The sequence below is a fragment of the Oncorhynchus tshawytscha genome, linkage group LG33 (genome assembly GCF_018296145.1).
Source record: "Oncorhynchus tshawytscha isolate Ot180627B linkage group LG33, Otsh_v2.0, whole genome shotgun sequence".
In the NCBI taxonomy this organism is placed as follows: domain Eukaryota; kingdom Metazoa; phylum Chordata; class Actinopteri; order Salmoniformes; family Salmonidae; genus Oncorhynchus; species Oncorhynchus tshawytscha.
In genome coordinates, this window is record NC_056461.1 from 40,950,242 (window position 1) to 40,955,259 (window position 5,018).

Here is a 5,018-nt window from a genome sequence, read left to right on the forward strand (position 1 = left end):
AAGGCACACGTAGCCTACATATCAATGCATACACACAAACTATCTAGGTCAAATAGGGGAGAGGCGTTGTGCCGAGAGGTGTTTGCTTTATCTGTTGTTTGAAACCAGGTTTGCTGTTTATTTGAGCAATATGAGATGGAATGAAGTTCCATGCAATAAGGGCTCTATAATAATACTGTACTGTTTTCTTTTTTTCAAGTAGGCAAGTCAGTTAAGAACAAATTCTTATTTTCAATGATGGCATAGGAACAGTGGGTTAACTGCCTGTTCAGGGGCAGAATGACCTTGTCAGCTTGGGGGTTTGAACTTGCAACCTTCCGGTTACTAGTCCAACGCTCTAACCACTAGGCTACCCTGCCACCCCAGCTAATCTTTTCTGTATTTTGGAGACTTTGGGGGGGGGGGGAGAAGACCAGCATGTCTTCATCACTGGACGTTCCATTCCTCTCTGCTTCTCTTCCAGCGGTTTTTGGAGTAGCCGTCGTTAAGTACATGCCAGATGCTGTCAGCTTTTTTCCAGCGAGCCTCAAAGGACCTGAACTTACGCTTGGGGATTTTACCACGACACCGTCTACAGGGAGATAACACCGTTTTTTTTATATCATTGAATTGATAACCATTGTGTAATTTATAGATAAGTAATAACAATCTATTGACGGCTGTAAAACTGGTTAAACAAGTATACGATCCTACCCCAATGCACATGTACTGTGTGTACACTGTGAGAATGTAGGCTGTTAAAATGAAGAGGTTGTTTCTGACCTGTACAGCTTGTTGATGGAGATTTTGTTCTGAGGATAGCCTTTAGGCAGTTCCACCATTATGATGTAATAGTTCTTCTGTCCAATCCCCTGAGAGAAAGAATATTTCATTATGACATGAGTCTGTTTAATCTGTCCGTCTGTCTGTCAGAAGACCAATTGGTATATTAATAACATTGTAAAAAGTAGAATAAAATGTCAGATTTATCAACAACATGTCTAACCAAGAGGAAACTATCTGACTCTGCCGCTAGCACCACCTAGCAGGAAGTCATCTGGAAACCAGCTTCAACCAGTCTTGTAGTTAGTCAGATGCCGTTTAGGTTCACAAGTACAAAGGATGTGACAATGACTAGAAAATAATTGGAGCGTTACAAAAAAATAACATTGAAATGTCTCTGCAATGCCTGGGTAGCTGGGACTAACTAAACTAGAAATCATATGCACTTCAAACACACACACACACACACACACACACACACGCGCGCACGCACGCACACACACACACACACACACACACACACACACACACACACACACACACACACACACACACACACACACACACACACACACACACACACACACACACACACACACACACACACACACACACACACACACGTCCTCACCATGTGGATATAGGGCCACATCTCCCAAAGAGAAATGTTTGTGTTGTCAACGATGATCGGATCCACACCTCTGTTCATGGCTTTAAAAACTGTCAACACAAGCCAGAGTACCAGTACTTTAAAGAAGAACAAACGATGTGTGTGTAATGACATGATGAGCAGATTGTTTCTGCTTTTGCCCCCAGCCACCACAATACACACCATCCTCTCTATTCTGCTGATGGTTGTGTTGAAAGTTTCCTTTGGTGTAGTTGGTTCTTTCATGGTACTTGTCAGCGGAGAAAATGTCTCCTTTCAGTCCAAGTCTTGCATGTTCGTCCCAGAGTTTTCTGGAAAGCAAAAAAGGAAATCATTTCATTAGATATTTATATATTTCAAATAAAGTGTTTCAGTCTATTCAAAATTACAACCATCCTGGTTAAGTGTGCCTTGAATTCTAAATAAATCACAGACTGTCTCACCAGCAAAGCACCCCCCACAATCACACCTCCTCCTCCATGCTTTTTGGGAACCACACATGCAGAGATCATCCATTAATCTACTCTGTGTCTTACAAAGACACGGTGGTTGGAACCCAAAATCGCACATTTGGACTCATCAGACCAAAGGACAGATTTCCATTGCTCATGTTTCTTGGCCCAAGCAAGTCTCTTCTTCTTATTGGTGTCCTTTAGTAGTGGTTTCTTTGCAGCAATTTGACCATGAAGGCCTGATTCACCCAGTCTCCTCTGAACAGTTGATGGTGAGATGTGTCTGTTACTTGAACTCCGTGGAGCATTTATTTGGACTGCAGTTTCTGAGGCTGGTAACTCTAATGAACTTATCCTCTGCAGCAGAGGTAACTCTTCATGAGAGCCTGAATTCCAGGTTACTACCTCATTAAGCTGGTTGAGAGAATGCCAAGAGTGTGCAAAGCTCTCATCAAGGCAAAGGGTGGCTACTTTGAAGAACCTCAAATATAAAATATATTTAGATTTGTTTAACACTTTTTTGGTTACTACTTGATTCCATATATGTTATTTCATAGTTTTGATGCCTTCACTATTATACAATGTATAAAATAAAACAAATAAAGAAAACCACAGGAATGAGTAGGTGTGTCCAAACTTTTGACTGGTACTGTATATTAAACAACAAAATGTATATGGGGGATTGGAAATGATGCAGACAATTACATTGATAGAAGCCACAATGTTCAATATTAGCAATATTAAAAAAGTGTTTAGGTGATACTTCAGAAAATGAACCCACGATCTCAAAACAATACATATTTTGACAAAAAAAGACTTGGGATAAGGCAGGGCTCCCAATAGTTTGGATTGATTAGCTTACTTTGCCGTCTCTGTCTTTCCAACTCCTGGCAAAACCTCGAAGGATGAACAGTTTCTTCATGTATCGATTTTGTCTTCTCCCTCTCGTCCATTTGTCTTTTACTTCAGACTGCTTCACCACCAACTACAGTACACAGCACAACCGCAGCTGTACTCTGTTTACAAGACACGCCCTCCCGCCCCAAGAACTGAAACCAACAAAATAAGTGAAACCAAACCCCCATAACCGTTCTGGATTCATATCAGTCTAATGTCGATGCTGATTACTCGCAAGTAAGTATGTATTTCGTATGATTAGGTGCTATTAAATAGCTACTTGTCATTTTAATGAAATTATTTCAGACCAGTGCAGATTAAGGAAAGGAAACAGAAGAAGGAGAAGCTTCTTTAGACTAATGAAATTCTGCCATAGTTCACTAGTGATGGGCATTCCGATTATTTCGGTAAGCCGCCTCATTTGGCTCCGTTCACGTAAAGGAGCCGACTCATTTGGCTCCGTTCACGTAAAGGAGCCGGCTCATTTGGCTCCGTTCACGTAAAGGAGCCGGCTCATTTGGCTCCGTTCACGTAAAGGAGCCGGCTCATTTGGCTCCGTTCACGTAAAGGAGCCGGCTCATTTGGCTCCGTTCACGTAAAGGAGCCGGCTCATTTGGCTCCGTTCACGTAAAGGAGCCGGCTCATTTGGCTCCCAAACGGCTCTTCGTTGAACATTTTTAAAAATAGACATAGAACATGACAAATTGCACATCTCCCATTTAAATCCCAAAATAGATAGGCTACATGTATGTCATAGTGAAATTCGCATTCAAATACATTTTTACCTGGACAAATTATTAGATGGCCTGCAAAACAATGTCTTGATTTTTTTATTCACTGAAACAAATTCACGTGGACCAGATTATTTATTGTTGTTTCTTCAGTGAGGACACACCACTCTTTAGATAATGATTTGTTTTACATATCTACAGGAAAACCTTGTTTTGAGCTCAAAAAAAGATAGTTGCAGTATGCAAATCGGGAAGCCAAATGAACGGCTCTTCCACCGATGGGATTCGGCTCCCGACGTTCACCAAAAAGATCCGTTCAAAAAAGAGCCGTTCATTCGCGAACGACCCATCACTAGTGTTCATAGTCTGAGTTAGAAGTAGATGTCATTTTCCACTACATATTCCAAACATGATCATTAGATCTTTACTTGTCCCGAATAATCTGTCGTTCTGCCCCCATCAAGCTCGAGACCCTGGGTCTCGACCCCGCCCTGTGCAACTGGGTACTGGACTTCCTGACGGGCCGCCCCCAGGTGGTGAGGGTAGGCAACAACATCTCCACCCCGCTGATCCTCAACACTGGGGCCCCACAAGGATGCGTTCTGAGCCCTCTCCTATACTCCCTGTTCACCCACGACTGCGTGGCCACGCACGCCTCCAACTCAATCATCAAGTTTGCGGTCGACACAACAGTGGTAGGCTTGATTACCAACAACGACGAGACGGCCTACAGGGAGGAGGTGAGGGCCCTCGGAGTGTGGTGTCAGGAAAATAACCTCACACTCAACGTCAACAAAACTAAGGAGATGATCGTGGACTTCAGGAAACAGCAGAGGGAACACCCCCCTATCCACATCGATGGAACAGTAGTGGAGAGGGTAGCAAGTTTTAAGTTCCTCGACATACACATCACAGACAAACTGAATTGGTCCACTCACACAGACAGCATCGTGAAGAAGGCGCAGCAGCGCCTCTTCAACCTCAGGAGGCTGAAGAAATTTGTCTTGTCACCAAAAGCACCCAAAAACTTCTACAGATGCACAATCGAGAGCATCCTGGCGGGCTGTATCACCGCCTGGTACGGCAACTGCTCCGCCCACAACCGTAAGGCTCTCCAGAGGGTAGTGAGGTCTGCACAACGCATCACCGGGGGCAAACTACCTGCCCTCCAGGACACCTACACCACCCGATGTTACAGGAAGGCCATAAAGATCATCAAGGACATCAACCACCCGAGCCACTGCCTGTTCACCCCGCTATCATCCAGAAGGCGAGGTCAGTACAGGTGCATCAAAGCTGGGACCGAGAGACTGAAAAACAGCTTCTATCTCAAGGCCATCAGACTGTTAAACAGCCACCACTAACATTGAGTGGCTGCTGCCAACACACTGACACTGACACTGACTCAACTCCAGCCACTTTAATAATGGGAATTGATGGGAAATGATGTAAATATATCACTAGCCACTTTAAACAATGCTACCTTATATAATGTTACTTACCCTACATTATTCATCTCATATGCAT

At 43.6% G+C, this 5,018-nt stretch overlaps 1 long non-coding RNA gene across 1 annotated transcript; it reads right to left on the bottom strand.

The window, feature by feature from the left end:
* Nucleotides 1–372: 372 nt before the first annotated feature.
* On the bottom strand, nt 373–2,850 carry LOC121841687. Its single transcript, XR_006080726.1, has 5 exons — nt 2,726–2,850; nt 1,595–1,722; nt 1,394–1,482; nt 763–851; nt 373–571 (listed from the first exon to the last, which is right to left on the bottom strand). It is a non-coding gene; the product is annotated as an uncharacterized LOC121841687 (long non-coding RNA).
* Nucleotides 2,851–5,018: the final 2,168 nt, after the last annotated feature.